The sequence below is a fragment of the Bufo gargarizans genome, chromosome 6 (genome assembly GCF_014858855.1).
Source record: "Bufo gargarizans isolate SCDJY-AF-19 chromosome 6, ASM1485885v1, whole genome shotgun sequence".
Lineage (NCBI taxonomy): Eukaryota > Metazoa > Chordata > Amphibia > Anura > Bufonidae > Bufo > Bufo gargarizans.
Genome location: NC_058085.1, coordinates 243,063,094 through 243,076,578, shown reverse-complemented (window position 1 = coordinate 243,076,578; position 13,485 = coordinate 243,063,094). Strand labels below are relative to the sequence as shown.

The 13,485-nt window shown below is 41.9% G+C and overlaps 1 protein-coding gene across 1 annotated transcript in view; it reads right to left on the bottom strand.

The window, feature by feature from the left end:
- Window positions 1–517: 517 nt before the first annotated feature.
- The window catches only part of LOC122939835 (V-type proton ATPase 116 kDa subunit a3-like), a 122,017-nt gene continuing 109,049 nt past the window's right edge, over window positions 518–13,485 (bottom strand). Inside the window, exons 20-21 of the transcript XR_006390178.1 lie at window positions 5,579–5,707; window positions 518–748 (exon numbers count right to left, since the gene is read on the bottom strand). The gene's annotated coding sequence lies outside the window, so the exon portion shown is untranslated. The remainder of the gene's footprint in view (window positions 749–5,578; window positions 5,708–13,485) is intronic.

Here is a 13,485-nt window from a genome sequence, read left to right as displayed (position 1 = left end):
GAAAATGGAGCTGGACCCTCCATGTTAGAGTAGGTCCCACCTGATAAGAAGCTACCTTGCCGTCTGGTAGGTGGGCCCGACATATTTTTGATCAATAATATGCGCTAAGAGCTTCTTTACTGCATTTGCAGTAAGTATTGCTGTCATTTATTTGACCCTGTTCATACATGTATTTGTTTGTCCAGTCTTGGTGCATATAGTGGTGTGCTGCTACTTTTTTCGTTTATTATATATATATATATATATAAAAGGCTGTTATAAATTGGCATAAATCATATCCAAAAGAGGAAATATGGTAATAATTAATAGTAATACATTCAATTGAGTATATATATATATATATATATATATATATATATAATCAGTTAGTTAATAGAAAAATGATGCGGGAAGCTCATAACTAGAAGAATAAAAATTATACATACACATATACAGTGGATATAAAAAGTATACACACCCCTGTTAAAATGTCAGGTTTCCACCTTTAATGTATACAAAATATTCCCAGCAGACGAACTTGCTCTTCAGAATGTAGTTTATTAAACGGTTCACAGAACGCGTTGCGGCATGTCAGCCTTCCTCAACTGCACAGTACATACTGACACTTTCTCACATTATATAGACCTAAATAGCAGTCACATGGTTATGACATCATCAATCATTTAGTAACAGACATCGCAATTTAATAATGAGAGACACCTGATGTCCTAATTCGTGTCTTTCCAGGCTAGCTGCTTGGCATTGCACTCTGCAAAAAATAACAAATGAAAAAAATTAGTTAAAAACACATGACCTCATAATCCCTATTAAGCCCCTTTGGATATAAAAGGCCTACCTGCGTAACAATCTTTTCAAATCGACTCCCCTCCTTGGTTGACATACCTGTTCTATGACCTGATATTTTAATTGTGCAACAGAATGATTGTGGTTATGAAAATGAGAGGGAATGGGATTGTGGATTTGTGTTTAGATATGCGGTCTTTCACCATTTGCATTGTTTCTCCCACATACAATAACCCGCACGGGCACTTAATAAGATAAATAACATTTTTTATGTCGCAAGTGTAATAGCCTCTAATCATATAGGCTTTCCAAGTGCGTGGGTGATAAAAATATTGTCCTTTTTGTACATTACTACATTGCATGCAGTGGAGACAAGGAAATGTACCTCCCTTTTGACTAACCAAAGTTCTCTGGATCCGTATTTTATTACTAGTTCCAATGTCAGAATGAACCAAATGATCCCTCAAATTGGAGCTACATTTATTGCAAATAAGAGGTGGATTTTTAAACTCCTCTATCATTGCATAGGATTTACCCAGGATATGCCAATGTTTGCGCACAATATTATCGAAAAGGTGGTTATATGAGTGATATTTGTGTACAAATGGTAGACGTGCGCCTGTCTCCTTGTCCCTGGCTGTGATTATACTCTCACTAGCATGCCGCGCTTCCCTGAGTACCCCCTCTGGATAACCTCTGTCCCGGAACCTGGAAGACATCTCCTCCATTCTCAGGATTTGTGTTTCAGGGATAGACACTATATTTTTAACCCTTAAAAACTGGGACTTGGGGATTGCCTTTTTTAGGGAAAGTGGATGTGCACTCTGGTAGTGTAATACGCTATTCCTATCTGTTTCCTACGCTATTCCTATCATCTTTCAGCATGACAACGACCCAAAGCATACATCCAAATCAACAAAAGAATGGCTTCACCAGAAGAAGATTAAAGTTTTGCAATGGCCCAGCCAGAGCCCAGACCAGAATCCAATTGAAAATCTGTGGGGTGATCTGAAGAGGGCTGTGCACAGGAGATGCCCTCGCAATCTGACAGATTTGGAGTGTTTTTGCAAAGAAGAGTGGGCAAATCTTGCCAAGTCAAAATGTGCCATGCTGATATAGACTCATACCCAAAAAGACTGAGTGCTGTAATAAAATCAAAAGGTGTTTCAAGAAAGTATTAGTTTAAGGTTGTGCACACTTATGCAACCATATTATTTCATTTTTATATTTTTTCTTCCCAATACCTATAAGATTTTAGTTTGTTTTTCAATTGAGTTGTACAGTTTATAGGTCACATTAAAGGTGGAAAAAAACTGACATTTTAACAGGGGTGTGTAGACATTTTATATCCACTGTATATACATACAGTGAGAAGCAGGAATATTTGAACACCCTGCTATTTTGCAAGTTCTCCCACGTAGAAATCATGGAGGGGTCTGAAATTCACATTGTAGATGCATTTCCACTCCGAGACAGAATTTGAAAAAAATAAATAAATCAGGAAATCACATTGTATGATTTTTAAAGAATGTATTTGTCTTGCACTGCTGAACATAAGTACTTGAACACCTGAGAAACAGCAAGAATTCTGGCTCTCAAAGACCTGTTACTGTGCCTTTAAAAAGTCTACCTCTACTCCACTCATTAATCTAACTTAGTACCATCTGTCTAAGCTCTTTAAAGACACCTGTCAGTCAGACGCCAACTTCTACCATGGGCAAGACCAAAGATCTGTCAAAAGACACCAGAGACAAAATTGTGGACCTCCACAAGGCTGGAAAGGGCTACGGAGCAATTGCCAAGCAACTTAGTGAAAATAGATCAACTGTTGGAGCAATTGTTAGAAAATGGAAGAGGCTAAAGACGACTGTCAGTCTCCCTCGGACTGGGGTTATATGCAAGATCTCACCTCGTGGGGTATCACTGATGATCAGAAAGGTGAGGAATCAGCCCAGAACTACAAGGGAGGAGCTGGTCAATGACATGAAGAGAGCTGGGACCACAGTTTCAAAGGTCACTGTCGGTAGAACACTACGCCGTAAAGGTTTCAAATCATACATTGCATGGAAGGTTCCCCTGCTCAAGCCATCACATGTCCAGGCCTGTCTGAAGTTTGCCAGTGACCATCTGGATGATCCAGAGGAGGCATGGGAGAAAGTCATGTGGTCAGATGAGACCAAAGTAGAACTTTTTGGTCTAAACTTCACTCGTCGTGTTTGGAGAAAAAAGGAGGGGGGTTGCATCCCAAGAACACTATCCCTACCGTGAAGCATGGGGGTGGTAACATCATGCTTTGGGGGTGCTTTTCTGCGAAGGGGACAGGACGACTGCACTGTATTAAGGAGAGGATGAATGTGGCCATTTATTGTGATATTTTGAGCAACAACCTCCTTCCCTCAGTCAGAGCATTGAAGATGGGTCGTGGCTGGGTCTTCCAACATGACAACGACCCGAAGCACACAGCCAGTATAACCAAGGAGTGGCTCCTCAAGAAGTATATAAAGGTTCTGGAGTGGCCTAGCTAGTCTCCAGACCTAAATCCAATAGAACATCTTTGGAGGGAACTGAAACTCTGTGTTGCCCAGTGACAGCCCCGAAACCTGACAGATCTAGAGGAGATCTGTGTGGAGGAGTGGGCCAAAATCCCTGTTGCAGTGTGTGCGCAAACCTGGTCAAGAACTACAGGAAACGCTTGACCTCTGTAATTGTAAACAAAGGCTTATGTAACAAATATTAACACTGATTTTCCCAGGTGTTCAAATACTTATGTTCAGCAGCGCAAGACAAATAAATTCTTCAAAAATCATACAATGTGATTTCCTGATTTATATTTTTTAAATTCTGTCTCTCAGATTGGGAATGCACCTACAATGTGCATTTCAGACCCCTCCATGATTTCTAAATGGGAGAACTTGCAAAATCGCAGGGTTTTCAAATACTTCTGTTCCTCACTGTACATGCATATACATATGTTAGGCTAGTTCGATTTTCCAATAGACACACTGTACAGAGTTTTCGTTCTTTTTCAGCTTGAAATGATCCCAAATGTTGTACACTGTGTCATTTTCTCTGGCCTGTCTATTCTCATCAAAGTAATACTTCTTTAGGTCTTGCCTTTTGCCCTCTTGCTTTATGCAACAGTAAAAGTTGAGTCACACCTTATGAGGGGGAGGTTAAATAAGAATTTCAGAAACTAAATTTTTTTCATCAGAACACAGATCATTAGATACTACAAACTACACCCCCCAAATCAGACCATCACATCTCGGCCACGGATGAGACCCCCCCAAGTCAATCAGCTTTGCCTTCAAATGAGTCCCCCCATGCCGCAAGCCCGCAATCAGAGTCAGACCCCAATCAGACCCTCCATGCCCAAATCAGTCCCTCCATGCCATGTCCCCCACTCCCCAAGTGCCATCAGCCCGTCCATGCCATGTCCCTCACTCCCCCAATGCCATCAGCCCCTCCATGCCATGTTTCCCACTCCTCCAATGCCATCAGCCCCTCCATGCCATGTGTCCCTCCCCAGTATCCCCAGTATCTATGCCATTGCCACCACCATGAGTCCATCCATCATCACTATATCAGTCCCCCCCATGCCATCCATTGCCATGTCCCCCACTCCACCAGTGCCATCAGCCTCTCCATGCCATGTGTCCCTCCCCAGCATCTATGCCATTGCCACCACCATGAGTCCATCCATCATCACTATATCAGCCCTTCCCCATGCCATCCATTGCCATGTCCCCCACTCCCCTGGTGCCATCAGCCCCTCCATGCCATGTCCCCCACTCCCCCAGTGCTATTATTCTCTCCATGCAATGTCCCCCACTCCTCCAGTGCCATCAGCCCCTCCATGCCATCCATTGCCATGTCCCCCACTCCCTCCATGCGATCCACTGCCATGTCCCCCACTCCCCCAGTGCCATCAGATCAGCCCCTCCATGTCATCCATTGCCATGTTCCCCACTCCCCCAGCCCCTTTAAATAACTAGTTCCAACCCCCATTTCACCACCAGCAGATTTGGGCCGCTGCTTGACAACTGTTTATGAACACTTAATTTTCCTGGCAGGGTGTGCGGCTGGCCGATATGGAGTCCACAGCATGTTATTTTTACCAACATGCACAGGCATGTCAGGCAGCGCCACGGAGCGGTGAGTGATAGGCTTCACTTCACTCGCGCTTGGTGGTCACATGATCAAAACAAATCCTCAATGCAGAAAAATTGCAGGGTGTCGATTACATCAAGTAATCGTTGCAGCCCTTCTCACAAGTTCTCCTTAAGATTGATGTCAGGGGATCTGCTGGCCACTCCATTACCTCAATCCTCTTTGTCTGTAACCAAGATGTTTGCTTGCTGGTGTGTTTTGGGCATAGTGGTTTTGAAACCCCCATTTCAAGGGCATTTCTCTGTGGCATAGGGCAACATGATCTCCTCAAGTATATTCATATACTCAAGCTGATCCATGATCCCTCGTATGTGATAAATAGGTCCAAAACCATGGTATGGGAAACATCCCCATATCATTATTTTTGCAACATCATACTTTACTCTCTTCACAGAGTACTGTGGCTTGAATTCAGTATGTTGTCTAACCTACTGTCTGCGGCCACTAGACCCCAAAATAAAAAAATGTCTTATCAGGCCACAAAATGTTGCATCATTTCTATTTGGTCCAGTCAATGTGTTCCTTGGTAAAATCTAACCTATTCAGGACATGTCTTTTTCAACAAGGGAGTTTTTTCAGGTAATTTGACTTCACTTAATCATCTTTTGATTGTAGCAGTACTCACTGGTAACTTCAGATCTTTGATCTTTCTGGAAGTAATCATTGAGTGGGACTTTGTCATTTGGGTTATTCTTTGATCCATTCGAACAGTAGTTGCCTGCTTTCTTCCGCGCATTTCATATTTTGGTTGTCACTTCAAAGAATTGAAGATAATTTTAGTAGAGCAGCCTATAACATTCCACAATTCTTTATATGTTTTTCTCTCTTTAATCAACTTTTTTTTTTCAACTTTCATGTTTTATTGATTTTTCAGCATAAGGAAATCAGACAATAAATATGTCACTTGCGTAAGCCAGAACAATGCTAAAAGTTTCAAAGTACAACTTTGACATTCGTATTGTAATATTACATAGCTAAACCAACATAAGAATGCCAGATACTAAATGACACTTGTATAATCCAGCACTTATCTCAAATATCTGCAAAGCATATTTATGACATATACAGCAGATTGTAACAAATTCAGTCCAAGAACAAAACTAATAGACTGAGTCCAGAACTCGCGATCCACTCCTAAGAAATACTTTATTCTACACTTCAGTGTGCCCCTATATGTGTTTTACCTTACACCTTTATCCGTCCACCGTCTTCCATCCACCTCTCTCTCCCGCCATGTATGTATACCTCAACCTCAGTCACTACAGAGCCAAGGAGTGAATCTGTACTGCAAACGGGGAAGAGTTCCATAATTCCCATCTTTTATGAGCCCTTAAGCGTTCAGAGTGAGAATCTGCATATATATATTCATGTTGCATATACTGGTTAACTAGTGAAATCACATCAGATACCTGAGGAGTAATGGGCATCTTCCAGGAGGTCGCGATAAGCTTCCTTGCAGCTGAAAGGACGCCCATCATAACCGATCTGTGGGAGTGAGGTAAACCTCCTATTCCAATGGACAATACAGCTAATGGGGGGTCGAGGGGGATCCGGAAGCCCGCCACTGTCGAGATAAGGTCAAAAACCTTCCTCCAGAAAGGGAGAATAATAGGGCACGACCACCACATATGTGATAAGCTTCCCTTTTCCCCACAGTTCCTCCAGCAGTTTGAAATATATTCAGGGTCCATATGTGCTATATGAGCTGGAGTCAAGTACCATCTAAGTTGTATTTTCCTATTTTGTTCAATGTGGTTAACGCATTTGGCGGTAGCTATCGTCCAGTGGAAGGCATCCCTCCACTCCTCGACCGACCAAGAGCTTTCAAATTCTTCTTCCCATTTCACCATAAAGTTCAGCTTTGTTTCTAGAGTAGGGTCTAGAGCATGATATGCAGTGGCCAGGCCCTTCCCCTGACCAGTCGTACCAGTAAAATATTTACCAAAGAGGGCAGTTTTATTCAATGAAATAATAGGAGGTCTCGTTCTGTGCAGCATATGTCTAACTTGTAGGTATTGATAGAAACAAGTGTTAGGTATACCATAGTTTTGATGTAAGGTCTCGAATGTTTTCATAGTGTCACCTTCATACAACTGATCTAAACGCAAGATACCTGCTTTCTCCCACTCCTCTAAGGAGAGGTCGGGGACCCCATATGTAAGCGCCACTAGTGGGATCTCAGACCTCTTAGGTGAGAAAAGCAACCCTTTCTCTATACAGTGGCACCAGGTCCAAACTGCCGCTTTCATAGTCAAGAGAGGGGGTGAAGATTTAGGCGCTTCCAGGGAAAGGGCGGCAAGAAAGCCTGTGAGAGAACCCCGTTTTGCGAAGGTAGATTCTAATTCATGCCATCTCTGTAGTGAGGAAGGCGCCCACCACTCTTTAGTCTGCTCAATCAGGTTCGCCTTGTAGTAACGACTGAGGTCTGGGACCCCAAGGCCTCCTTCTCTCAGCTTTGGGTACAGGGCTCGACGGTCCACTCTAGGTGTTTTGTTACCCCATATAAATTTTATAAGGTCCAACTGCAACAATTTTAATATTTTTTCTTTAATCAACATTTTATCAGAGTATGTTCTTCATCAGAACCATCTCTGGAATGACCCATTTCCCCAGTATTTCAGAAGGAACTACATCATAAACAACATGCATAACATTTGCAAATTTAACTAAAGGCCAAAAGTTAACATCAAAATGAATGACCTCATCAACTTAACTCCTCACTGCTATTATTTTGAACACTCCCCTTTCAATTAATGATTCAATTACTCAGAGCAGTATGCATGTTCTAATTGTTGTTGTTTTTTTTTTTTCTATTACTCTACTACACTTACAGGTAAATTATTTGCTATGTAGAAATATCACTTCTAACAAAGACAGTGATTTATCAGGTTAACGTTGCACTGCTATTTTATTTTAACACTAAATCATCTTGAATGCCTACCAGGCTTATTCCCCACCTGATCCAACAGACGATTTGTTTTAAAATCAGGACTTTTTAAATCACACAAAATTTGCCAAATCCCTTCTTTTCACACGAGATCTCCCTGAGGTATTGTTTGATCAATGGCTTCCTCATATCTCACAATCCTTCCTTCACAGACAGCATTTCTGCATTCATGATTTCTTACGTCTTGCACATCTCAGAGAAACCTTATAGACTTTGAAAAGATTATTTTAACATAAACTACTACTTGTGTTTTATTGCAAGAGAATCATTATAAGCTTCTCGCTAGATGGTATAAGACACCGGAATTTCTTTACACACACCAATTGGCAATGACAGACAAGTATTGGAGATGCAAATCAGATAGAAGCTCAAATCCACATACTTGGTAGTCTTGCCCTTAAATTGTAAGATAAGATAAGATTCTTTTATTGTCACTGTACAATACAAGGTAATACAATGTAGAATACAATGAAATGTTGTTTGGCGCAATCCTAGATGCCATGGGCAGAGGAACAAGAACTGACATTTAAACTAAAGCATTACACTAGAAAAAAAAAACAAAAAAACATTGCACTAGAAGGCATTACTATTCACACAGTTCACAGCATATATATAGCAAGAGCAAAGTAGGAAGTGCTTGTGAGTATATATACACACTGATTCAGACACCACTGCAGACAAGAGGTCATCATGGGGTCATGAATGCAGCAGTCACTTTCAGTCTGTGGTAGTTTCTATCCTAGGAAGGGGCGATAATCTCCAAGCATTTAGGAGACTGATTGCTTTGGGGTAAAAGCTGTTCTTCAGCCTAGTGGTGCGGGCATGTAGGGCTCTAAGACGCCTACCAGAGGGTAGGGGAATGAAAAGGCTGTGGCCGAGGTGAGTTGGATCCCCGCAGATAATTTTTGCCCTGTTGCTGCAGCGAGCAGTGAAGATGTCATCCAGTGATGCTAACTGAGTACCAGTGATTCTGCCAGCCATTCTGATGATGCGCTTGAGGGTCTTCTCTCCTCAAATTGTGCTATTCTGGCGGCGTATTGAAGCCACACTGCAGAAGGTCATGAAATCATATTTTAGAATCTCAATAGGATTGCAATTTCTATAGCCATGGCTAGATATACACATTTGAAACGTAACTTAATTACAAATGCTTACTGCTGCCAAGTGTACAATACACATTGATGTCAATCCTAAGTCCCACAAATTATGAAAAACCAATCAAACTAAACGTAGACCCTTAAAAACTCAATCTTTATTAGATCCACTTAAAAGACCTATAGACACAGGTCAGGATGTACACATATGCAAATCATGGTCAGTAAGTCAATTCATAAATTACCAAATATACACAGAAAATAAATAAACAAACAATAGGGATGGTGAGGTTGGTGAGGGAAAAAATTATTAAAAGGAATGTCTTTCCCTAAAAAGACCCTATAGACCCCTCAGCCCGGAGACATCTCCCAGAGGTAGAGACTCTCCATTCTCATGCCTACCCTGAAGCGCCCTAGTGAACCCTAAAGAGTTCCAGTTTCCCTTATACCCTGACGCGTTTCCCCCGAACTGAGTTCCTCAGGGGGTCAGTGTGGGAAGGAATAAAAAAACAGCTAAAGTCAATAAGACTATAAGAGGGTGAGAAAAGAAGGTAAATATCCAATAAAGTAAATTATATACTTAAAGAGGATAGCTACGCAGATATATAGGGGCAAATATGGTAATGATACACCACATGTAATCCAAGAAGTAGTGATGACCAGGCTACATATAGACGATCCCCCTGCATCTCGGTAACTCCTCTACAGGTGCAAGATGGTGCTACCATCTTTCCCAATTTGTTCCCAATTATTGCCCACTCTATTGGCTGCAAGAAATAATTTTGTTCCGCAAACCCACATTTGCATAGGGTACACTGGTATGGCTGGTACTTTGATGATCCTTTTTATCTAGAGGGGGAGGGGATGTGTCTGGCATACCAGTGTTTATAGATTAATTCAATGAGAATGATTTTAATCTTCAATTTACATATTATTACACCACCAATACCATTGAATGCTTGGATCTAATTTTGTGGCGCAGGTCTGAACAGGTCATTTAAACATCTAAACATAGAAGACCCACTGCTGGGAACACAATTCTGCATGCCCATAGTTCCCACCATAAACATATTTTGAAAGAAGTTCCAGTTTAGGAATTTACTCATTAAAGGCTGTAAAGGTTAAAAGCTGTATAAGACCTGCAGATTAGCAGGGGATTTCGGGAAGGGAGACGATCCTTCCGGCCAATCGTCTGCTTTTTAGCGGAGGAAATCGCTGCTATTACATGCAACTATCTCCTCCTCAGTATAGGAAGGAGCGATCGCTAATGCCATCGCTCGTCTCCATACTGAATAATTGTTTGCCAGCAGCAGATTGTGATTAGACACCATGATCTGCCACTAGCAAATAATGATTTTCAACCTGTTGAAAGATTCCAATTGTCTGATGAATGAGCATTTGCTCATTCATCAAAGTAATCTGCGGCAGTATTACCACAGGCAGATTGTCGCTAACAAGCATTTGTAGCGACTCCCGGTATAATACATGCTTTAGTTTCAGCAGAATCCTCTGGCTGTTGTTTCTATGCCACCAAATTGAATAGTATGAGGGGTAGAGAAAATGGTAAGTCAAAGGTATTGCACTACATTGTTACACCACACTTCATCACATAATCAGGGCGATGTGGCACCCCCCACACTTTGAATTTACAGTAGAGTAACCAGTTTACGCCGATAAAGAACTTTCTCCTTAAATATCTTTCATTATTAATTGATGATACTATACTATCTGAAATATTATATCACGGTTGCAGAATTGTCTATAGGAAGCCACATACTCTGGCTAACCTGCGCTCTCCCAGTTTGTGCACTTCCTCTTGTGATCTTTACAGCACATGGCTTAAAGAAGACCTGTCACCTCTCCTGACATGTCTGTTTTATGCTGCTTTTGGCTGGGGCTGTGTTCCTGCACAGTCTGTCACTGGCAGCACTGATTGGATAGTGTCATGGACACCCCCTTCAACCAGTAACGCCCATCTGTACCCTTATCCATAAACTTCTAGCAAGAATAGAAGAAGAATGGCACAACCGAGTTATAAAAAAAAACATGCTCCAGAATTTTTCAAATGTGAAGTTGTTGCCTGCAACAAATATACATTTTATTTATTTAAAGCATAAAAAACTATTACATAATCAAAACTAGCAATTATAATTTTCTCCCCAAACCCACCCCACTAAACCAAACCCAAGCTCCCACCCCCCGCGATGCATCTCATTCTCTTTATCAACTTTAAAAAGTAATAAATAAATGTGTGCAAATGGGGACAGTCCAGACTGACGTGGCTATAATAAAAGATGACTTGATAAAAATATGAGATAGAGTCACGAAAAGAACGTGAGATCATTGGAGCAAGAAGTATAAGTATTAAAACCTGAAATCGCCACTTTGAAAACAGATTATAATAATCTGAAAAGAAAAGTTATGGACCTGGAAGATAGGTTGAGAAGATCTAACATTAGAATTATTGGGCTTCCTGAGGGCACAGATGAAAAAAAAAAAAAATCTGGTTGGAATGGTATAATCCATAATTTTTGAGAACTTTGGGCAGGAACATTTTCCCCGTCACCTCCACAACGGCACTCACAGGAGGGTGTCCCTGCCCTCAGGACAGGAAACGACGTAGAAGCCCAAGATTTAAAAGACCTCCTCCCCTTACCTATTCAGTCATTGTTTCCTGTCCTCGGGTATGCGTGAAAGCCTCTCCTGGAGCGCCAGGAACACCTCTTTACCGCCCAGCCTTGTGGTTATCTTCATATCGCTACACGATAAGTGGGCGGGCTGGAGCAGGGAGCTAGTACCTCGGGGACGCATGGCCTCCCTTACTCGCTCCTAGGAGTAAGCCCTGCTTGCAGGCTTCCCCGGGTGTGCGCGTGTAGTTCCCAGGTGAGGGGAACTCGCGCGGGATCCGACGCTATGATGTCATCAGGCGAGATTCTCCGTGGGCAAGAGACTCTCGAGATATTGAAGTGCTTCCGGTGGCGCGGCTTTCGGAATTAAAAGCGGAGTGAGGAATTTGCACAAGGTGTCCTCGCCTTCTACTTACAGCCATGCTTTCTCCGGTAGATGCAGACATTGCTAATAAACCTTTGGATCCCACTGCCTCAGCCCTCAGCCCAGTAAGCCTCGTCCCTTGAGAGGGTACATGTGTTTTTCACTTAACTGTGATTGGGGTGGTGAGCCTACTATTCTAGATTGTATTTGGCATTCATGCTTTACCAACCTTTTCCTCTTTATGACCTTGGGTTCAACTGTTTTGGCTTCACTGGGTGCTTTAGAATTTTTGTTTATCCACCCCTGGTGTAGGTGTCGGTCTCCTTATCTCTCCATTGGCCGTTTTATCTTGATCCTTCTAGGGCAGAGAGACCTTGATGCCTAAACTAGCAAGTGTAGACCCAGGCCACAAAAAGTACGCCAAATGCCGCAAGTCATTCTCCTCAAAATAAAAAAAAACTGTGTCCTAAATGCACCGAGAAGGTAGTTACAGAAGAGTCACCTTCCTTTCTTGAAACCATGAGAGCCATGATAAAGGAAGACGTTAATGCAGCGGTGGATTTAAAAATCATGCCACAGTTCCCTGGGCAATACACCTCTCATAGGTCTCTTGTTTCTGATTCAGCCTTTGATCTAGATGAAGGGGAGTTAGTATCCGATCCGGATCCTCCTCTTCTGATGATGGCTCTGGAAAACCCTTATTTCTTCCAGAAGAAACAGAAGGGCTTCTAAAAACAATAAGAGCCACCATGAATATTGAAGAGGTCAAAGAAACCCATTCCATCCAGGATCAAATGTTTCAGGGTTTAGGTGAGAGAAAAAAAAGATCCTTTCCCATACATAACCATATTAAAGCCCTCATACCCAGAGAGTGGAGAGACCCAGAAAAAAGATCGGCCGTAACTAATTCCTTCAAAAGAAAATACACTTTCTCAGAGTCTGACTCTAATCTGTGGGACAGAACACCGAAAGTAGATGCCCCAGTGGCACGTATTTCTAAAAGAACTCCCCCCCCCCCCCCCCCGTTTGAAGACACGGGTCTCCTAAGAGATCCTATGGATAAAAAAAAATTGGAACATTTTTTGAAAATATCATGGGAAACAAATACTGCCATGTTATGTCCCAGCATAGCATCTACTTGTACAGCTAGAACCTTGTCTGTCTGGCTAGACAAATTATAGGAACACCAAGGGTTTGCCTTTGTGCCTCATGTTAACTCTCGTTGGAATGGAAAAGAACTGTCAAGAAAGATGGTTTATATAACAATACCAGGATTCTCTCTATATAGGAAAGACAGAGAAGGCAAGAAAGGGGGAGGGGTGGCCTTGTATGTGAAAGATAGCATAAAATCTAACTTAATACAAGTTAGCGAGACCAATTTAGAGTCAGTTTGTGTTACATTGCTGCTTGATAATCATAAGGTAACTCGTGTAGGTGTGATATATAGACCACCTAGCCAAGTCAAAGAATTAGATATACTAGTTGAGGAAATAGCTAAAA